The 24,282-nt window shown below is 35.8% G+C and overlaps 1 long non-coding RNA gene across 1 annotated transcript in view; it reads left to right on the top strand.

Annotated features, from left to right (window-relative positions):
* LOC123567929 (uncharacterized) overlaps nt 1–24,282 on the top strand; it is a 342,808-nt gene that overhangs the window by 201,436 nt on the left and 117,090 nt on the right. Inside the window, exon 2 of the long non-coding RNA XR_010579764.2 lies at nt 5,939–6,022. This is a non-coding gene — a long non-coding RNA (uncharacterized lncRNA). The remainder of the gene's footprint in view (nt 1–5,938; nt 6,023–24,282) is intronic.

The raw sequence follows: 24,282 nt of genomic DNA, 5'->3' as shown, positions 1-24,282 counted from the left end.
ACTAGATTAAGTCTGCTTTTAGAAGCTGACTTGTCATGAAATATAAGCAAATTGAAGACACACACATACAAACACAGAGAAACACCTGGTAAATATACACACTTCACTTAGCATTTAAAGGGTTTGAATGTTATTGATAAGGAAGTGGGGCAGGGAAGTGCTGGGTAGAGGAGGGTGTGGTCCCTGACTAGGGCTCTAACTGCCCACAGACCTAAGTGAGGTCAGGCACTCCTGCCTTCCTGCCCAAATGTTGCATTTCCCAAGACCACCCTGGCCCACCACACTCCCATCCGATGCCTATGAAAACCCTGAAACCCTAACATTAGCATGCAGACACACAAGTGGCTGGATGTCCAGAGGCTCACATAAGCAGAAGACACAAGCGGCTGGACATACAGAGGATATCTAGGAGAACATGCAGGCAGAGGGGTACACCGACAGAACCAGTGGGCCAACATGTTGTAGACCAAAGGAACAATGCAGAGTTTGGCTGGGGTGCTTGGAGGAGAGCCCAGGCCACAAAGCAGCCAACTCCAGGGGAAAATCATCTCCCTTCTGGCTCCTCCATCTGCTGAGAGCTACTTCCATTCAATAAAACCTTGCACTCATTCTTCAAGCCCATGTGTGATCCGATTCTTTTTGAACACCAAGGCAAGAACCCTAGGATACAAAAATTCCCCTGTTTTTGTAATAAGGGCTTCAGGAGCTGTAAACATTCACCCCTAGACACTGCGGTGGGGTTGGAGCCCCACAGCCTGCCCGTCTGAAGGCTCCCCTGAGAGGTTCGAGCAGTGGGGCGCGAAGAAGCGAGCCACACCCCCATCACATACCCAGTGAGGGAGAGAGCGAAACCTTCCTCTTTCATTATATATTTGAACCTTATGTGTTTGGAGAGTGAGATGGTCATCTGGAAGGATGTTTATGAGTAATCACGTTCCCTTAAGGTGGTTTCATTTGTTCTTCTGTGGGCCTTCTTGGAGAAAGCTAACCAAGTGAAAACAAAATATCCTGAAACTAACATTATTGTTTTATATTTATGTAGTCCCTAGACAACAGTAGACAACAGGAGGTTATGCCCACAGGGCAAAGTCACTTACCTTCATGTGTTTAGCAGATAAATACTACATTTGAAAGTACCTCTCCTTTGTTTAGTTGTGTGAGGTAAAGAACATACAAGAGCCAAACACACAGACACACACATACAAACACACGTGTGCACATGCACACACACACACACATACACAGAGTCCTTTTAACTGAAATGAAAAGTAGACTTTCAGTCAACTTCATTGCTTTGATGGTAGTTATTGAGATCCTGCATTTTTAAAATGAAATGGTTATGTGGTGGTGGTAATATAATTGTATTACTGAAAATGTTATCCGAAAGACATTGGTGGTAAAGTCACTTAATACGAACAAGTGAAATAATAAAGATTTAGTCTAAAGAGGCCCTGTTGTCCTTGGGACACCAAATTCAGATGGGACTTGTATTGATAATTGTTCCTCTGTAATGCAGTGAGAAAGGGATTTCACTGGAACACAGAACAAAAAAGTATGTGTTCATAGTTTGAGGATGAAGGGCCTTGGACACAATTTTAAATGTTCTGTGTGCTTTTCCCAATTAAAATCACATGACAAACTACTGAAGTGCTCAAATTCACTGGAAAGACCCGTAAACAATTGATATGCCCAGCTCTTTCTGCTACACTTCAGTGAGTCTCAGCCACACAGAGTTTCTGTTCAGATTTTTTTAAAAACCAAGTTTCTCTTTTTTTTCCTTTATCTTCATATGACTTATTAAGCCATTTAATAATGAAGGTGGTGATACTTTCTCTCACAGACCAATCTAAATACACTACTACATTGAAGCTCCTAGCTGAGGTAACTTAGTTCTGTTATTCAGAAACCCAATACACATATCAAAATGAATTTTCTATCATGGAGCTCTGCCCTTACACTGATACAGGCTATGATTTATATCTTATCAGTCATGACAGAATGGCCAGATACTGACAATACTTATCAGCATGTTTGTACTTATTAGGTCATTCAAAAGATAATATTGGCATGCTTTCTTAGCAACAAGTGTGAGAAGCAAGGATACACATATCAGAGATTTTAAGGAGAAAGCCATAGTAAGAATCCGTAAGTTTGGCAAACAAAATTGTATTTTTAAAATAAAAAAAAGAAGGAATAAGCAAGCATATTTATGAAACTATAGAAGCAAGTTAAAATACATGAAGCACATATACATACATATGTGTATATGCATAAGTGTATATACATACGTATATGTGTATGTGTGTGTATGTGTGTGAGTGTGTATACACATAAGCTTACTTCAGAGATATTACAGGTTTGGTTTCAGACTACAATAAAGTGAATATTCTAGTCATGAGCAATAATCCTGCAAATCCTGTCCAGTGATGGAAGTAAGTAGGATGCCCCATCACTCAGAGGTTTCCTTTTGGGAAAGTAAGACCAAGAGAACTAACAAAAGCCAAGCACCATGCACTGAAATCCTAGGAAGCATAACTATAGCCACCAGTTATCTGGGTGTGTCACAAGACATCCTTTTATCTCCCTTGTTGGACGACGACTCAGTTTCCCAGTTTCACCTTAACATTCAGCTTATGGTAAGGAGTCCTTACAATCCCCCTTGAGACACGTTTTTGTCCCAAATTCAATTCCAAGCTTCAGGACAAAGCAGTAGGAAGAAAACTGAACCTAAGGGATCCAGAAGCAAATGATAATGGAAGGTAAAAGGCACAGCACAGGTGAACGTGGCTGATTCTTGTTGATTAGGCCAAACCCAAGCTTCTCGTTTCATGGATAAAGGCCACGCTGGTATCCATGGCAAAAATGAGGTCTAGGAAATTCAAGGCTACTGACAGCAGGGGAGATAGGGCATATGTGGATAGAGTGGCTAATTCCCACCCCCTATATTTGCTGCAGCTTCTACACTAGCAGTTACTGCTTCACCTTGCACCCCCTCCTAGGCCCCCCTGCTTCATGAGCACAAGCCGCTTTGGCACATATGGTGGCAGCTGCCAAGGTTGCTGGGACTCAGGGATACAAGGATGGAAGAGAGAAAAAGGATGTTCTTCCCTTTCTTCCTCACATACCCTGGGTATCTACTAGGAAGAGAAGGGAACTAGGGATGCCTGCTTCCCTTTCTAGACGGATAGCCATTCATCATCAGTCTGTACTCCTTTTGAATGCATCATGAACTCCTGGCACTCATTTGAAAAATGCCTTCTTTTTTCTTCTCTCCTCCTCTGTCCTCTCTTCACAGATAGGTAATTGTATCTCCATACTATAGGACAGTCCCCAAGGATGCATCCTCCAAATTGGAAATAGTTAATTTCCCAAACCTTAAACTGTTGGCTTAGGATTGGGCACAAGAGAAGGGAACACAGAAGCCCAACCTGCCGACCAAAGGGTAAAGATTTTTGCCAGTCAGGCTTTTGGCCTCCCTCTGCAGACTGGTAAAAGCCGTAGGGATTTATGAGCTGTCCTTACCCCTCCCCTTGTTTCATTTTGATACATGTTTTCTAATTACCTGGTTTGTCTCTTCTTTCCTTCAGGCTATCAAACTCCAAAAGGTCATGCAACTGGAGTCTCAGACAATGGCCCGTTCTGCCAGAACCCTTACCTTACATAGGCCTTGGAGGGAGTTCTGACTGTCTTTCCCCAAAACAGCATCCTCTATCAGCAGGAAGCAGTTAAGATTAGTCTTCGTCCTTAGCCTTATCCTTATCCTTACTCTAATGGCAGTTAGATGTACTTCTTTAGAGGGGCAAATGAAGCAGCCAGGTGGGAAGGGCTCCCTGGCAGAATCTCCAATGGCCTGCACACTGGGGTGGAGCCACAGAAGTTCATGCCATTTGCAGGGGGAAGGAGCCTGGCCTCTCCTCTTCCTGGGTGGTACCTGGGATTCAAACTGCATGGTGGGAAGCGCATCAGCAGGTACTCTGTCTTTGTAGAGGGTCCCTGTTTTTTTGTTTGTTTTTTCCCTTTTAACCAAATAAAACTCTGCCTTGCTCACCCTTCAAATTATCTACGAGCCTGAATTTTTGTGGCCATGTGACAAGGACCCCATCTTTAGCTGAACTAAGGAAAAGTCCAGCAACAACAGTAGACCTTTTCTCAAATTGGAGAAAATTCTCTCAAATCTGCAAAGCTGCTGCTTTGCCAAATTTACGTAATATTATAAATCCTTCATTGTCATCTCAACAATGTTCACAGCATCTTCACCAGGGATGGATTTCATCTCAAGAAACTACTTCCTTTGCTCACCCATAAGAAGCAACTTCTCATCTGTCTGAGTGTTATCATAAGATTGCAATGGTTCAGTCACCTCATCAGACCCCACTTCTAATTCTAGTTCTCTTTCTGTTCCCGCGTCCTTTGCAGTTCCTTCCTCCACTGATGCCCACATCAGTCATCCATGAGGCTTGACATCAACTTTTTTCAAACTCTTGTTAATGTTGCTATTTTGGTCTTCTCTCATCAATCACAAATGTTCTGAATGGAATTTAGAATGATGAATTCTTTCCAGAAAGTTTTCAATTTACTTTGTCCAGATCCAACAGAGAAATCACTACCTATGCCAACTGTAGTCTTCTGAAATGTATTTCTTAAATAATAAGACTTGAAAATCAAACTTACTTGATCCATAGCTGTAGAATGGATGTTGTGTTGACTGGCATTAAAACAACATTAACCTCCTGGTACATCTATATCAGAGTTTTTGGTTAACAAAGTACATTGTCAATGATCAGTAATATTTTGAATTTTTTTTTCCTAAGCAGTAGGTCTCAACAGTGGGCTTAAAATATTCAGTACGCCATGGTATAAACAGACATGCTATCAGCAGATTTTGTTGCTCCATTTATAGAGCACAGGTAGAGTGCATTTAGCAGAATTCTTAAGGGCCATGAGAGTTTTGGAATGGTGAATGAGCATTGGCTTCAACTTAAATTCACCAGCTGCTTTAGCCCTGAACAGAAGAGTCACTTTGTTCTTTAAAACTTTGAATCTAGTTATCAACTTGTCCTGTCTAGCTATGAAAGCCCTAGATGTCATCTTGTCCCAAAATAAGGCTATTTTGTCTACATTGAAAATAAGTTTTTTAGTGTAGCCACCTTCATCAATTATCTTAGATCTTCTAGACCAGAGGTCCCCAACCCCTGGGCCCTGGACCAGTACCAGTCCATAGCTTTTTAGGAACTGTTCAGTACAGCAGGAGGTAAGCAGCAGGCAAAAGAGCATTACCACCTGAGCTCTGCCTCAGCATTAGATTCTCATAGGAGTGCAAACCCTATTGTGAACTGTACATGCAAGGGATCTAGTTGTGCACACTCCTTATGAGAACCTAACTAATGCCTTATGATCTGAGGTGGAATAGTTTTATCCTGAAAACATCCCCCCTCCACCCACCCTGTTTGTGGAAAAATTGTCTTCTACAAAACCCGTTCCTGGTGCTAAAAAGGTTGGGGGCCACTGTTCTAGAAAATTTGCTACAGCTTCCGCACTAGCACTTACTGCTTGTACTTTATGTTATGGGGATGGCTTCTTTTCTTAAACCTCATGAAGCAGCCTCTGCTAGCTTCAAACTTTTCTTCTACAGCATCCTCATGTCCACCAGTCTTCACAAAATTGAAGAGAGTTGGGGCCTTGCTCTACATTAGTCTTTGACTTAAGGAAATGTTTTGGCTGCTTTTACCTTCTATCCAGGCCACTAAAACTTTCTCCAAATGAGCAATAAGGGTGTCTTGCTTTCTTACGGTTTGTATGTTCACTGGAATATCACTTCATGAACATTTTATTTGCACCCACAACTTGGCTGTTTGGAGCAAAAGGCTTAGCTTTTGGTCTGTCTCAGCTTTCTGTATGGCTTCCTCACTAAGCCTTTTAAAATATTGTTGTATTTCAGAGAATATGGAGGCCTGAGGAGAGCGAGAGAAATGGAAGAAAGTCTGGTAGATGGAGCAGCCAGAGCACACACGACATTTGTTGAGTAAGCTTACTGTCTTGTATGGGCATGGTTTGTGGCATCTCAAAACAATTATAATAGTAACATAAATAATCACTGATCATAGATTATCATAACAGATATAATAATAAAAAGCTTCTGAAATATTATGAGAATCACCAACATGTGGCACAGAGAAATAAAGTAAACACATGTTGGTTTGAAAAATAGCACTGATAGACTTGCTAGATGCAGGGTTGCCACACACCTTCAATTTTGTAAAAAAATGTAGTATTTGTGAAGCACAAAAACCAGAGTACAATAAAATGAGGTATGCCTCTATTTATAGTTAATATGATTTAATTGGTGTATTTGAGCTTATAGTAAAACCTATTAAATTAACATAGTAAGAGTTTTTATTAAACAATATTTCACCTTTCTGGTATTTTTTCATGCTGGTGAATTACAGTTGAGTCTGGGATCATGGGAACATCGGTTGAACAAATATACTTCAGATTTACCAGTGGAAAAGTTCAGCCTCAGAAAGCTTAATTGACTTGCTCAATCTCATTGTTTTGAATGACAATGATCCACCTAATATTAGCTGATCAGATGACTTGATGAGGAGGAAATACTAAAATAAAAACATGATTATAAATTTTTACATTAGACTAACAATTTAAATCTAGACATCTAAGCATGATTCTTCAGAAAATAAATGAAGAGTAAATGAGAAGAAATATTTTGAGAGAGAAAGAAAAAGGTGGTATAAGTTAGCACTTTATAGCAAAGGGTTTTGAGAAGAAATGAACAGGGTTCTCATACCACACACACTCATGTTACTTGTAAGACCTTACAAAAAAATTCCATAATCATCTCTAACTTCTCTTCATTATTTGAGAGATATTTATTTCACAGAATCATGGGAAAATTAATAATTAAGTAAAGCTTTTATTTAGCACTAGGTGTGACATATTATAAATATATAGTAGATAATAAATTTTAATATTGAAAAATTAGTTGATTGATTTCTCTATTCCTTTCCTCATTCATTTTTGCAATAGAATTTGTTTAGCATTATCCATGATATGCTAATCACTGTGCCAGGTGGTGAAGATATAGGATAATTATTGTAGCTGTTTTGAAAACAAAACCTTAAATTAGCTAAATGGAAATAAATCTGATTTAATTTTGAATTAAATGTGAGAAAGCATCTGTTTACTCTGGTAAAGCTATGAAGATACTTTAGTTTTAAAATCCTTTAAAATAATAGAATGCTTTCAATTTAATTATGTTTCTTTCTTAGAAATTTTATTGCACCAGTAGCTAATTAATAAGAATACTAATTGCTTTGGATATTATAGGCTTTATTATATTAGTAAATTCAGATTGTTAATGTATTAGAAAAGTCACTAATGTATTTACAAATATTATTGTTACCATAATGTTAGAAATAATTATCTTCTTTTTTATTGTATATTTATCGCAAGCTGACTTGTCACTATTATCTGTATTTATTAATAAAAGTACATGTAACTGCACTTCCTTAATTCATTAGTTTCTTACAAAGTATGTATTTAGAATAAAGATAAAACATTAGGTATTCTAAAGAAATATAGAAATTATATAAAATACTGCCCCTTTCACTGATATTTTAAAATCTAATTGAGTATAATTATATTATATATGTAAAGTTCAAAACTTTGCTGCTGAATTTTCTTGTTTGTTTGCTTAATTTTGTTATTTTTTATTTTATTTTCTTTCTTACATTTCTTCTATAGCCGATATTCTATAATTTAAGAGGTGGTAGCTGGTGGAGGAAGTTAGAATATTGGCCATTCACAAATAATGGCTCTTCCATGTTCTTCCTCCCAAACTTCCGGCTGTATGCAATGTCAAAGTTTTAGAATATTATACCTAGTCTTCATAGTCCTTTCCAGTTTCAACTGAATTGCCAGTGACAATCAGCATAGGCTTTCCAAAACTCATCAAGTTTATCTAATAGAACCTACTTATCATTCATGGTTTCCTGTTTATAGAACAATTTCTTCATTTGCCCAATCTAGAATCATCTTTGATCTTCTTCTTTTCATTTTTCTTTACTCAGTAACTTTCAGTCAGGCATCAAGTTATCTTTGCATCTTAAAAGTTCCAGTGACAACATCCAAGTTTGACCTTCATTCCTGCTTAAAGTGTTGCAGTAACTCTCCAACTGGTTGTCCTGTCATCTCTCTCGCTCTCTACTCCAAACCATCACATTTACAGTGGTCTGAAATAGAGTCTTGGTTAGATAATCTGTCATAATGAAAAATATCTCTTGAGTAGTAATCAATGGATCATCATTGATTAGTAAATTTAAAACAGAATTATAAGTTCAGGTTCATTAGGTCTTCTTTAAGATTCAACCCATATTTCTACGTATTCCTTTCACTTATTCAAATAACAAACAATGTAGAGAAACATGACTATTTGTATCTTTACCTTTCCAAACACAGACATTTATTATGAATATATAGTCTTTGTCTATGAAAATCCCATTTATTATAAAGGTCCATCTCACTTCTACAAATTATCTCTCTTCTTGAACTTACATGTTAGCATAATTGCTCTTGATTTCAATCCACGTGACCATTATTATGTCACTGATCTTACTATAATGTGAAATAATAGTTACTTATACACTTATCCAAGCACTCATAATCCCCTTCTTTTATTTTTGCAGCTCTCATTTTAATTATTTGAGCAATTCCTATTACCTTCCAATAAACTCCTCTTATGCCTAAGTTGCATTTTTTTTCAGTTGCAATCATAAGATTTTGATCAAATTATTCCTAACTCAGGAAATGATAGACAAAAAATATAAATTTAACTTACCAAAGGACATCATTTCAAGTTTTATCTTTCTCTATTCAACCTAAAATCTTTTGGTAAATTTGACATGAGAGAAGTGGAACAAGAGTTAATGTTGTCATTGACCTGACTCCTAACTCAGGAATTTCTCCTGCATTACAAGTTTGAAGACAAAAAAAAAAAAAGAGTCAGTTTTACAAAAATGACACAATGTCTAAGAGAGTTCAAAAAGAGTCAGTGTCAAGGTCTGAGGTAATCCACTGGAGTGCTCAAGGAAAACCAACAGAGAAAGTCCAGAAGGACACTGAGATCCCTCTTTACAAAAAGCAGAGCCCTAACTCAGGGCATTGCTTTTTTTGTTCAGAGGGTAGACACTAGTCCTTACAATTGGAGTCACCACAATTTTTTGAAGACTTATGTATACTCAACAAGTTAGTTGACCATAAACCCAAAATTAGTACAAAAGATATATATATGTGTGTGTGTGTGTGTGTGTGTGTGTGAGACAATACATATATGTGTGTATACACATATATAAGACATATATATGTATAATATATACATATATATATGGTATATAGTCACAAATTGAAAAAAATAAACCAAACAATTTGGGTGCAGTAACCCTCTTATCAGAACATAAGATGTCTTTGATCATACAAACGGTATGTAACCCAAGACCTCATTGTTGCTCACTGGAAGCCCACTTCTCAGAGGTTTATTTATTACTAACCCATATTGGATTAGGAGAGCCTAAATACTTCCTGGTTTTAGCAGAATTGGCTCAGCAATTATGACAAATCTGAGCATATAGGTGGGAGCTCTTAAAGAAAACTAAAGATAGTACAAATTAAGTGAAAGGTGATGGTCTTACCTCTGAAGTCTGTTTTCTAGCTGCTTTTATGCAATTTTTTTTGGTGTTTAGTGAATACTTGTTGAGAAAATATTATGTTATATCTCTTACTACTTCATTTTCCCTTCTAAGATTTTCTTTAGATCATTTCTTCCTTGTGCATTTTTATTTTCAAACTTATTTTCTCTAGGCACATACAATTTCAAAATAAATGACAATAATAATAATAGACAGGCTTTCCCAGCCATGAAAAAGCTAGAAATGAATTTTTTAGTGAGAGCAGGGTGCCACAATAATTTCCTTTCACATGTATATCTTACTGATTATGAAATTCCATCAAGAACCAGGAGGTCCCCAAAATTTATACATAATTACTTAAAAATAGGTAATAATTACTTAAAAATAAGTATATGAATGATGATGTTAGTTTTGGGGTAATGGTGACAGACATTTAATGGATAAGAGATATTAGCTATGGCGAGACTTTGCTGCTCTTTCGTCTACCTTGGCAGGACTCTATTTTTAAGAGAAATGCCATTGGCAGCTATCATTCCAGTCAGACAAGCCAGGGTCAAGGTAAAGTAGTATTCAGTTATACAACAGCTGCTCTTGCCTTGTGGAACTACCAGGTGTCCACTAGGTACTGTATGTTTGACCAAATAAGTTTGGGATTTAAATCAGGTATATGGTCACCTGAAAAACAAATGTAAATGTCACTAACATAATGATGGCACAAAGGATTTTTAGCACACACACACACATACAAACATAGTTCTGTATACAAAAACATGGTTCTGCCTGATTTTAAGCTTTGTACTCTATTTCCTAAATCTAGGAAAAGTTTTTATGCTGTGGATCAAAGCATATGTAAATAATTGTGAAATGCCTTGTGATTTCAGTTCTTTGAAACTGACTGTTTTAAGCAGCTTCCATCATGGGAAGAATTTTAAGTATTTCATATTCATGACCTCATCCTACCACTCTTTTATTCTGGAGCAGAATTGGCAACCTACAACCAGCTGGGCAAATCCAGGCTTCTGCTTATTCTAAATGAAGTTTTATTGTAGCACAGGCACTCTGATTCATGTATCTGTTTCTATATACCCTACAATGGCAGGGTTGAGTTGTGACAGAACTAGAACTAGTTGTGACAGAAACTATATGGCCACAAAGCCTACAATAGTTATTATGTGACACTTTACAGAAAAATGTTCTAGAGAGATCAATTTGGGAAATAAAAGTCTGTAAATGCAGTTTTATAAACACACACAATGCTCTTAACAACTTACGAGAATCTCCATTACCATTTAACAGTAGTCTTAACTTGAGTATTTCTACTAGAGAATTGGGTAAAAAATTTAGAGTGAATTTAAAAACAACAACCCTAGAGTGCATATGTAATTCAAACGCAGGGCACTTTGTGGCAGAAAAATTTACTCTGAAGTTAGTTATAAACGTTGCTAATGATTTGAATGGCTTAAAATACATGACTTTTAAAATGTAGTCACTCAGTGGATGGCATTTTCTATTCCCCCTTACTCAGTGGATATGGCATATTTTACACTTCTGTGAGAATGTTAACTTTTTATGTTAATAACAAATTTTATTCTGTGTGTGTGTGTGTGTGTATGTGCTTTCTATTTAAATTTTGTTATTTGTTTGAGACAGAGTCTCACTCTGTGACCCAGGCTGGAGTGCAATAGTGTGGATCTTGGGTCACTGATGTCTTGACTTCCCAGGCTCAAACAATCCTCTCGTCTTAGCCTCTGAAACAGCTAGGACTATAGGAGTGTGCCACCATATCCAGCTAAGTTTTGTATTTTTTGTATAAAAAGGGTTTTGCCATGTTGCCCAGACTGGTCTCAAACTCCCAGGTTCAAGCAAACCGCCTGCCTTAGCCTCCCAAAGTGCTGGGATAACAGGCTTGAGCCACCACGTCTGGCCTTTATTTAAGTTATTTAATTTGAATTAAAAAGGTGTTATCTAATGCCACATGATATAAAGGTCATTCAGTGTAACGCCACTTAAACTTGCAGAATATTTTGAAGTAGAGGTATAGATAAAATTGCTGTCACTTGAGTCTTTATTGTCTGCAATTAATGATTATTGATTTGGCTATATTTTGAATAGTTTTATTTAAATATTTTGGAGAAACCTCAATACATATGAAAATAATTATTCATTCTCTTTTCTCCATGATATTTTCTCTGAGATGACTTTAGCACTTAAAATTTGGTCATTAATACCATTTTATGATTATTGCCTTCCATTCCAATCTAGTCAGGGTCCTTAATGAAGTGTCACTGTGAAATCTACTTTTTGCAGTTGTTATAATGGTGAGGCAATTGCCAAGTTTATCTTGCTACCAATGTGGATCCTGAAGTTTGCAGTTTGATTAAGTACCTAAGTATCAGACAGCTTTCCATATCTAAAAGTGTAATAAAATGCATTTTTAAAAGTGGAAGATTGATTTTTATTATCCTTTATTACTTTAGACTTCTATACCATTTCTTTTTATTCTGTTAAATAAGAAAATTGTGAAGTCTGTTTCTGAAAACCACGAGTTCATTTTATACCTGCATAGTTAAGTGATGTGAGAAGTGAGATTATTATCATTGAAGTATTATGACAGCTAAGTATTCTTTGACCACTGAATAGAAAAGAAAACTAAATTAGAAAGGTATGACTTGTAAAGTGGATAATTACATAAAGTGCCTAATAAGGCAAATGCATAAAATAATATTTTAAGTAATTTTTGAAATAATTATTTGTCTCATAGAGTCAGTGAAATGTCAGTAAAAACAAACCAACACAAGACTAGAAAGTTCTCAGCTATGACTTCTGTGAAAAAGGCTCTCAAATCTTTATCTCAACATTCCAAGGAAACTTTTAGATTATACATTTTCTATTGGTAGACACTAACTAATAGTCATTTTATTGGATTTCCAAGACTTAGCACAATGCTTACCACCTACAAGGGTTTATTTATTTCTATTTTATTTAACTTCAGTTTTGACCAGAATTGAAATTTACTGATAAATTTCAGTTGGACTTTTAAAATCTTTTCACTTGACATTACTAAATATTCTACTGAGATATCACATGCTTTTATCACATTTCTAAAAGGAACCACGTATTCCACCTATTCTTTGTGCCACAAAATGGCTTCCTTTTTTCTGTGTTCTCATTAGATTTTTTAATGATAAAGTATCTCAAACATACAGTAAATTAGAGAGACTAATACAATAAACTCCAAAATGCCTATCACCTAAATGCAATAAGACTGTTGCTTCATCTGTTTTAACTCTTCGCCCTCCTCTTCACTTCCCTCTTACTGAATTGTTTTGCGACAAAACCAGATATTATGTCATGTTATTTTACTGTTACATGCTTATTACAATATACATCTCTACAAGCGTGGGCATTTGTTTTAAAGGCCTAATTAGGTTTAGGTCCCTCTAGCCAATAATAATTCATAAGTGATACCATATACTTCATATTGAATTACATCAAGAATATAAAAGCCTGGCTTTCCCACTTTTAGTAAGGTTTAAGTAGTTCAGTGAGGTCGGGGGTGACATCCATTTCTTCCAATTGTAAGATTTTCCATTCACCTTTCATTTATTGGATTCGTCCATTGATAGGCATTACTAAACCTACTAGTTTATTAGTGATTATAAAGTATTGATCTTCTACTTTTATTATATTTTTATATTTATTATTTAGGGTGATTTTATAAAGAAATACTTTTACTCATCAACTAAACCTATTTAGTAACCCTGAAATATGGTTTCCCCTGTTAAGACAAGATTCTCTCCAGTTAATTGACAATTTTGGTGTATGTACTTATTGTAGTTAAAATGGTGTTGATGGAGTCCATTTATTTGACCGTTTTTCTTTTTATTCATTTTACTTTCTCCTGTGTGTGTATTAATAGGAGCTTATAACTTTATCAAATAGTCTATATTTGACATTTATGATAATTTTGACATTATATTCACAAGGGCAAGAAGTTACTGTGTTTTCTTTGCCATTGTGGTCCCATTGCTCAGTACAGCAAGTACATGGCACCATGTAAGTGCTTAAAAAATGTTAAGTGAGAGAATACGTTAATTATTTAAGGCACTTATGTTGCAATTACAGTGTAGTTTGATAATAAAACATTAGACAATCAAAATACCTCAGTATTCTACACTCTAACAACATGTACTTTTTATATCCACATCTACACTTTTTGCTCAAAAAATCAAATGCATTCTTTTGTTAAACAATGGTTAGTATTAATTAACAAAGAGGATGCTTCTGTGCAGAAATTTCCACCATAATAATTATGTTACATATTGCACAGATAATTTAAAATTTAAAATTGTTTACATTAGAAGGTTTGGGTAAAATATTTACTTCCGCTTTGGTTATTTTAAAATTTTTTTTCACCAATTTAAACTTTTAAGATATTAAGAAAAGGTCATCATGACCAAAATTATATTTTTTTGTAGAAGTTTTCACATTTTTGACTCAAACTTAATTTCATTTTACTGCTCTAAAAATCTTTCACTGAGTTGTTTTTTTTTTTTTTTCCGCAAGACAGAAAGTAACTGGCATTAGAAATATACACTAATAAAATAAATAGCACTTTTTAAAAAATAAAGCAACCAGAAGAATTATGCTGAAAATTAGAAGCAAATGAATTCAATCAAATACAATCTTAACTTCTATAATAGGTCATATTTATGGAAGTTTTAAAAAATTAAAAATAAACACAAAAATAACCAACTTTGTTTCTATTAAGGAGTCTCAGTACTATGAACTAAAAGCCACTATCCAGTTCTAATAAAATATAGTAACTGATATTGCTAATAACCCACCTTGGCCCTGATTATAATTTGCTATTTATATAATTTATGTGGAAATGAAGATATTAATACATTATGTTAAAATGTTTGTTGTTGCTGTTACTGGTGAACAACCATAATAAGGTGTAAAAATTGGAAGTACTAATAAATGAACACTTTACAGCTTCATCAAAACTTTCATGTTAATAATTATTGTGACTTTTACTTTCTTTTATTCACTGTCATTTATAACTTGAATACTCTAGACGCATGTGAATTATCTTTAACATTCATGAAATACGGAGTGCACACCAAGCATAGAGGGAAACAATGTCATATCACCACAGGAGGAGTTGGGCCAGTGCTGGCTAGACATAGGAACACTCAGAGAGATCCTCGACTCCCACCACAGGAATCTAGATTTCTTGTTTTTCTTTTTTCTTTTTCTTTCTTTTTGTTTTTTTTTTTCCCCCAAGACTTGTATCTGAAAAGACTCCTTAGAATGCAACGTCTTTGACAGCTCATGTTCTTACATAAGGGTCATTGTAGTCAATAGTTCGATCACTAGAGACTTTATGGAAAGGCATTGGGGATGGAGTGTGCAGTTTAATACGTTCTTCAAAAATGTTTCAAGCCTGATAATTAGGCTGTTTTCAACATGCTGCCAACCGTTGACCAACATGGGTATGAACTGTGTGGGTTCAGTTTCTGCCTCTGCTATACCTGAGACAAAACGGCAAGACCAATCCCTCTGCTGCTTCTTCCTCTTCAGCTCATTTAATGTGAAGATGACAAGGATGAAGACTTTTATGATGATTCACTTCCATAGTAATAGTAAATAAATTTCTCTTCCTTATGATGTCCTTAATAACACTGTCTTTTCTCTAGCTTACTTTATGGTAAGAATATAGTATACAGTATATAATATATATTGCATGCAAAATGTGTGTCAATCAACTGGTTATCAGTAAGGCTTCTGGTCAACAGTAGGCTATTAGTAATTGAGTTTTGGAAGAGTCAAAATGTACTGGCAGATTTCTGGCTGAGTGGAGGGTTGTTCCCCTAACCCTCACATTGTTCAAAGGGGTCAACAGTTTTGTTTGTGGTTTGGGTAGGGAAAGTCAACACCTCAAAATTCTCAAAATTCCCTTTCTTTCCCTTCCCTTTCCTTATGTTGCTTAGATATGATACTTGTTAATAGATATGGCCCCATTTTGCTTTTTTCTTATAAATTTTGTCTGGTATTTTTTGTCTTGTAATTGGAGAGTTTAGTTCATTTACAGTACTGTGATTAGGAACTTCTTTGAATTCACTTCCAAAATCTTATTTCATGCTTCCTATTTGACCTGCCTAATTGCCAGCTTGACCTATTCTTTAAGTTTGTAGTTTTAATTATATATAAACATATATTAGTCTGCTCAGGTTGCCATGACAAAATATCATAGATTAGATGGCTTAAAAATACATTTATTTTGGCATAGTTCTGGAGGCTGGCAGTCCATGATCAAGGTGCCTGAAAACTTGGTTTCTAGAGACGGCTGGCTTCCTGGCTTAGAGACAGCCATCTTCTCTCTGTCTTCACATGGGATTTCCTCTGAGTGCACACAGAGACAGGTCTGTAGTGTCTATTCCTCTTCTTAAGGACACCTCTCCCATAGGATTAAGAATCCACCACTATGGCCTTATTTAACATTAAAAACCCCCATAAAGGCTCTATCCCTAACTACAATCACTTTGGGGATTGGGTTTCAACATACTTTGGGAGCACACAATTCAGTCCATAACTATAAGTTTGTTTTACAAAAATTCTCTTTTATTTTTGCAATTATGTTTGGTCACTGTTGTAGGTTGGATCCTCGAGAAGTGAGTACTGAAATGGATTTTAGGTATTTGAGATGTTAATTTTGTATTGACATCTGTGAATGAAAAGGAAAAAAAGCAGCACTGAGCAAAGGAAGAACTGGGATGCAGGCCTGTCCAGAATTCAGCCAACACTTCTAGGGAGCTCGGGAGCAAGTATTGCCTGACAGAGTAACCCACATAAAGCTGAAACAGCTAAGCCTTTATACCCCTACCTTGCTTTAATATCAGTTGCAGCTTGATTCTGGAAGCGTATAACTTCAGGTATAGGGGTTCTCTGAAGCTGATGAAGACCTTGAAAGATGTGAGACCTGGAGATTGGCTGCTAATTGCCTTCCCTACTGCTGGGCAATGAGTCCTTTCTTCAATAAGGATCTCAGCAGCTCATCTCAATGTGTACCACAGTCCTTTTTCAAAACTTTGATAGTCACTTGTTTCTTTGTTATGTATCTTTTATTTTAAAAATTATACACCATATAAAAGTATTTTAATATTTCAGTTTTTACAGTTATAGTTTTCTATTTGCCTTTTCCTTGTAAATATGATTTACTTTTGTTATTAATTCATATTTCTTGATAACTCCTCTAAGACAACTTTCTAAAGATTGGGATTGAAGAGCAATCATCCATAAAGAGTGTTTGCTTCTTCCAGGAACTTGTAGTTAAAACTAATTTAGTACTTAGTTTTGTGTGGAGGCTTTGCCTGGTTTTGGTGGGGATAGTTGCAGGAATGAGACAGAGTGGATCAAGATTTCTACCCAATTGAGTGTGGTTAGAAAATTCTTAGAGAAGACTTTAAAATTATTTTTAACTTTACCCTGAAACAAGAGCCCATCTAATATGTATTTCCACAGTATTTTCTTGTGGGAAAGCTTTTTGTCATTCACCCATATAGGGCGATGAATTACAGGGGTCCTATCTCCAAATCTATTGGTCACGTTGCTCAGACCTAAGTTTTATCTATCAGTAAAGGGTTCTCCCACTTTTTATTATCTTCATCATACATACAAAATCAAGCTTTTCTTTCTTTTTTTTTTTTTTTAATTGGGACAGAGTCTTGCCCTGTAACTCAAGATGGAGTGCAGTGGCCATTTTGGCTCACTGCAATCTCTGCCTCCCGAGTTAAAGCAATTCTCCTGCCTCAGCCTCCTGAGTAGCTGGAATTACAGGTGAGCGCCACCATTCCTGGCTAATTTTTTTTATTTTATTTTTAGTAGAGATGGGGTTTCACCATGTTGGCCAGACTGGTCTCCAACTCCTGACCTCTAGTGACCCGCCAGCCTCCGCCTCCCAAAATGTTGGGATTACAGGTGTGGGCTACCGCACCCAGCACAAAATCAAGCTCTGATGAATGCACCTGAATATTTCCCAACTGCATACAAAATCCTCTTTCAATCATATTAGTAACTTTATGAGGTACTCAGTGAAGATTTTAAAATATTTGTATGGCGGCACGAAGAATTTTTAATTCATAAATAAAAATGCCAATATTCTTTGTCTGGTTAAATCTGTGCCCTAATAGACAAGACGATGGCAAAAAGTAATACCTGTGAATGTCTCTTTGGGTAGAAAAAGCTTTATGCTAAGATACAGATCTCAATTCTCATTTAAGGTATCTTCTTCAATAAGGTTTATTTTCCTTAGCAGACTATCAGAATTTTATACATTAGCAAAAACTGACTTAATAGGTACATACATAAGTAATTTATCTTCTTAGTTCCTAATCTTTGTTTTAATAGGTACTAAAAAATCTGCTGTGATTATCAGTTAAATCAATTTATTAGATTATGCCAAGTAAAATGCTTCATTCAATTTTGAGGTAGGAGCAAATTTTTTTATACTTTAACATTTACACCTCCAATTTTTCATTCTACACTCAAGGTTTGTTTACCAGAAAGAAAAAAAATTGATAAACGTTATCAGTGTACATTTTTCTCACACATATTAATATTAGTAGAAATATATTTTAAGGGACAGTTACATTATTATTAATCTAGCATAGACATAAGAGTGTCCAAAAATATCAAAAATGATAAACTAATATCTAGGTAATAATCTAACCTTCAACTTCCCTTTGGAAAAACAATAATTTATCACTTGTAAATGTTGCATTAATAGAGCCACATCTGCAGATGGCCTGAGGTGGAAATTATCTATTCAATGGCAATTTTATTCTACTCCCATTGTATTAGGAAGAACAATAAACTATGCTAAGTAACCAAGCTTTTTTTTTTCTTTTTACATTTCCAGACGAAAACATTGGATATATATCCCTAGGAAATAGCCCTTATTTTAGTAGCTCCTAATTAAATATGTGATTAAAATAAATTATGCCTTTTGTTTAAATACTGGAGAACTTACTCATTTATAAGTAAGAAAATAATTTCTTGTTTTACCATCAGTGTCTGCATTATTACCACACAAATAGATGAGCCTTCAATTTTAATAAATGTGTTTGTGGTAGATGTTATATATTTCGCACAGAATTGGTATAGATATACATACTCTTCTAGGAATCTCCAAAAATTCAGTAACACTTTATTTATCCAGTAGATATTTATTAAGAACTAAAGATGTAAAGAAAACTTGTCAAAATAGATGCTCCCCAGTCAAAGTGAAATGTTTAGAAAATCAGGACAGATACAAACTTTGTAAAAATAGAATTTTGTAGGAAAATTTGCCTTCCCCAGTTTGGCTGATTTTGAATAACCAATTATTTTTCATAAAAGTTATGGTGATTTTATACAGCTTATGCATCTCTCTGAAAATGATTTTCAAACATGAAACTTTATGAATGGATCAAGTAGATATCATTGTGTTACTGGCAGTGAATCTCTATGGGTCTACAGCAACCTCAATTCTTACCCCCTCAGAAGAAAGAATTTGACTGAAGGGTATAAGGCAAAGTGAGAGACTGAGGCAAATTTTAGAGCAAGAGTGAAAGTTTATTTACAAACTTTAGAGCAGGAATGAAAGGAAGTAAAGGACACTTGGAAGAGGGCCAAGCATGCGACGTGAGAGATCAAATGCCCCATTTGACTGTTGACTTAGGGGTTTATCTGTTGACATACTTCCGGGGTCTTGCATCCCTTCTTCCCTGATTCTTCCCTTGGGGTGGGCTGTTAACATGCACAGTGTGTTGACTAGAGGCTCACCTGAGGCGTTTTCTCCTTACCAGCCAAATGTTCCTAAAGGTCATAGGCCAGTTAAACTCTGCCATTTTGTCTCTTAATGATCATGCTTTAGCCCACTTGCCCAACTCCTGGGATCTTATTGGGAAGCTGCTGACCACGTTTCAGGTGTTTCTGTTTATTGGGAGACTGTCTTTCCCTGGCTCTGGCTGTGACCAATTATTACTTTGGAGAGGCAGTGTGACAACTGCCTGACCATCACCTGATTGTCGCCTGACATTCCTACTGGTGGGGAGAGCCCTCTCCTGCCCTGCTCATGCCTAACTAGCTACCTACTGTGACAATTTAAGATCAATGAGACTTTCAGCAAATTATTCTCTTACTCTTAATTCCATCATCTGTAAGTAGTTATAATACCCATAGTAAAGTGCTGATATAGTTCCTGGACAAAGTAGGAAATCAACAAATGGTAATGCTAACAATTAATATTATTGTATTATAGCATATAGAATAGCATACTAAGAATACAGTATTAAAATCATTAATGCCATTACCTTAAGTACTTTAATACAAACTAAAAATAATTTATTTTGATGCTTTATTCTTTATATTCTAGAATTAAATTTTTAGTTTTTTTAATGAATTATTGGTGTTTGTGGCTAAGACAATAACTTCTTTTCTCACCTTGTTGAAGTTCTCTCAACAGTTAACTTTATTTTATTATTCAATTTTTGCTGAACTTCATCTAAGTGCCACATATTAATCGTCCCCAAACTCTTAGATGAGTTTAGCTATTACTTTCTTATTCAAGGCTTTCCCTACATTTTCACCAAGGCCTTGGTTTTAGTTATGAACTTAAAGTTATTTTAAAATAGACTCTTTTCTGTAAGTGATGTTTCTTCAATATCTTTTTCAAAATATGAACTGCAAATTTCTTGTAAGACTATGAAGGCCTTTGCTTTTTAGTGAAGTTTCGGCCTCAGACTTCTCAGATCTTGTCCTGCTGGCTCTACCTTGCATCCAGTAATTCTGTTGTGCTGGCCTCCAGGAATGTTAAATTCTCTCTTATAATAAAAAGCTTTTTCAAATTAAAGATAACCTGAAACTTGGTTTCTTATTGTGAAGAAGAGTAATGCAAACTGTTTCCTTTGTTATAGCCAAAACTAAACAAAATAAAAATGTACACAGAGCTGCCATATTTTGTGAAGTAATAATGCTAAAAATAACTAATATATTTCAAATAAATAACATGTTCTAAACAGGGAAGTATAAACTGTGTAGATATTATTTTGTATAACATTTTCAAATGTCTTTCAAGACAGATAAACACATTTTCTTTCCATGAAAGATGATTGGGGGACTTTATCCCCAGGATAGTGTATGCTAAATCTGTACTGATTCTCATGTACTTTATTAGTAAGAGAGCTCGTGTATCATCCAATCAGTAACTAATTATATTTATTTTAGGTTTTAAAAAGGAATTAATGCATATCTACTATCTTTGTTTGTTAAAGAACAGAAACATAAACTTTTCTGTTTGAGGAAGTCGAAAGTTGTTAGATATTAGTAGCTGAACCACCAGTGAATTCCAGAATGGTTTTTAGGAAAAGGCATATCTAAAAGGAATTTACAAAAACAGAAAATGCATCACAATGTCCACTTATTTAGTAAAGGTGAAAGGAAACATTTGATTATTATATATAGCATTGCATTATAAGAGTAGCTAACATCCATTTTGTGTTTACTATTCTTGTTTTTTTTTTTTGGCACCATGCTTAGTGCTTTACCTATATTGTCATAATTTATTATAACAACTTTTGAAGTAGATAAAGTAGATATATTATCATCCTCTTTTTACAAATAAGAAAACTAAGACTTAGGAAAATTAAATACATTTTCCATGATCACAGTAGACATTCACAAAATGGTAATTCTAATCATCACGGATATTATGAATTTAATTATTTCAATGACAATATAATGATGTAGAGATGTTCAGAGTCAGAATTGAATAATTCTAGAGATGAGGGAAGTGGACTTTATGCATGAGGTATCTTTAGAGTCAGACTCTGAAGTATGGGAAGAGTTTAGAAATGTAAATCAACAGGTTAAAAAGTGAGAAAACTTCATCAGAGAAAAGTGTTGGAATGTGACATCCAGTGCCACATCTAATGAATGATTACCTGAAGGTAATTCTCCAACAGTATAACTTAAATTAATCTTATAAAAAACAAGACTCCAGGTATGAAAAATAAAAACAATAACATTTTCTTCACAAAATTACTACAATTCATTTTTAACACTGTGCTTTAGAACAAATGAATCAAAGCATCTGCTTTATATAGTGTAAAATTAAAATAATTCTTTTGGCATTCAGCACTTTCCAAACATTTGTCTGTTATGAATATCATGAAACTGGTTGGCATCAGAGATGGTTAGACTTTTTTGAAAAAAGAAAAAGTGGAAAATTAGAACCAATTGAGGAGCATTCAATGAAATACTTCCTATGTTTTCTAAAAATATAAAAGCTGTCATATATAGTTTTGAATCATTTGACACAAAAAATAAGTCAAAGGCTGGGTGCCGTGGCTCATGCCTGTAATCCCAGCACTTTGGGAAGCTGAAGCGGGTGGATCACCTGAAGTCAGGAATTCAAGACTAGCCTGGCCAAGATGGTGAAATCCTGTCTCTACTAAAAATACAGAAATTACCCAGGTATGATGGCGGGTGCTGTAATCCCAGCTACTCAGGTGGCTAAGGTGGGAGAATCGCTTGATCCCACGAGTTGGAGGTAGCAGTGAGCCAAGATTGCACCACTGCACTCCAGCCTGGGTGACAGGGTGAGACTCCATCTCAAAGGAAGGAAGGAAGGAAGGAAGGAAGGGAGGGAGGGAGGGAGGGAGGGAGGGAGGGAGGGAGGGAGGGAGGGGAGAGAAAGGTCTACTTAAACAGTCACTCTCATGTATAATCTTTACTCCTTCTCTTGTCCATCTATACACTGGCTTGGGACTTGAAGACCCCTCCCAAACCTCACTCTAACATGATGCCAAAAGACAAGAAGAAGTACTGGAAAGACCACTGGTATATCTCATCACCATTCCTCTGATTCATTTTCTGTTTACTCTGGGACAGGAGTAGAAATGAAACAGATGTCTCATTTAATTACTGCTTTAGTTGTTTATCTATCAATTGTTGCTGCTTGGTCTATCACCTGCCCATCAAAGCTTGTGCATGGCACCATCAAAACACCAGCTCTCTCATGAGTGTCTTGTGTAGATTCTTCAAAGGGCTACCATTGCACTGTCTTAGGATGAGATACACAGGACCACCCCTAACTCCTTCATTTAGTAGTACTCCTTCAGTAGTATCCCCTGTGACTTCTTCCTATTGAAGATCCTTTTGGGCAGATAATAATCTAGGATGGGGAATGGTAACATTATTAAAGTATAGCTCTAATCTTTTTTTTTTTTTTCTGGGGGGGGGGGGATGGAGTCTCGCTCTGTTGCCCAGGCTGGAGTGCAGTGGCATGATCTCGGCTCACTGCAAGCTCCGCCTAGCTATCTTAAATACTATCCTAGGTAACGACAGTAGCCTTTAATGAAACCCGTAAGGAAACTAGAATATGTAACTGTCTGAGATGATAATCTACTTCAAAACCTGCATTTATGGTGAAGAAGAGAAGGCCTGTCATTGCTGATTAGTATTATAAATGAGGGAGTTCTTTTAAGTATTCTATGGAACAATAGAGTTCAGAGTATCTTCCTTATGTGACACTCGAACCCCTATAAATTACCCCACAAAGAAAGCTCCCTGTTGGCTCAGAGGCTAGGAGTTGGCCTGATTGGGGGTGCAGGGGAGTAGAGGGCTGTGAAGGAAGGACTATGGGATAAGGATGAAACCTCCCAAGGCCTGGAACTGACTTTACTCTGGGCTTGCTTGTTTCATGTGTTCAGTTTGGATCTGGACCTCGGTCTCTGAAGGAGATGGGCTTGTTGTCTTTGGGAGACACGTAACGATACCTTAAAATAAATGATGCTTGCAGTGTGACTCCTTTGGTCCACTTAACCCTCAAGAAATTCACTTGTCCCTGTTACTCCAAACTATGGGAGTTGAAACTATTCATCTACTATCCTACTATTTTCCCATTATCTCTCTCTACTTTTTCCTTTGATCAGGTAAGCACAGAGCAGGCCAACAGACTTACTTTTTAGAAAACTATCATATTAGAGAATAAAATATGAAATACCCTAGATTGTTAAAGACACTTGGAGCCCTCTTCAATTGGATTTTAGTGGGAAGAAAAGAAATGACACCTTGTCTATTATGTTGATAATTTGCAAGCCAAAGGATTTTCTTTCTGTCATTCCCCAGTCATCTTTCATGTAAGAGATGAATGATATGTGTGTATGGGGTGAGAGAGGGATAATAGAGTCTCTTGGTAGTATTTAAAGACCAGTCTTCTATAAGGAGCCTAATCTCACCCCCAGGACACCCAATGGTTAAAAGGATTTTAAAAATCTGAAATTCAAGAACTGATTCAAGGAATAGAGATCAGTTGACTTTTATTATTAATACATGGCCTGCTGGCATAAATGTGAGTAGGCCCCGAAGACCATCAATTAAGACCTGACAAAAGTGACAAGTAATGTAATGCCATACTCTGGCTGGTGGTAGGTATCTGGTTTTGAAATTTCAAATCTATATTTAAATTAGATTTGCTTTTTATTTATTCAGGAAATAAGTATGCATAGATTTTTTAAAAATCTACTTTTCTTTTATA

Source organism: Macaca fascicularis, chromosome 12 (assembly GCF_037993035.2).
Source record: "Macaca fascicularis isolate 582-1 chromosome 12, T2T-MFA8v1.1".
NCBI classification, from domain to species: Eukaryota; Metazoa; Chordata; class Mammalia; order Primates; family Cercopithecidae; genus Macaca; species Macaca fascicularis.
This window is presented reverse-complemented; position numbering and strand designations above follow the sequence as displayed.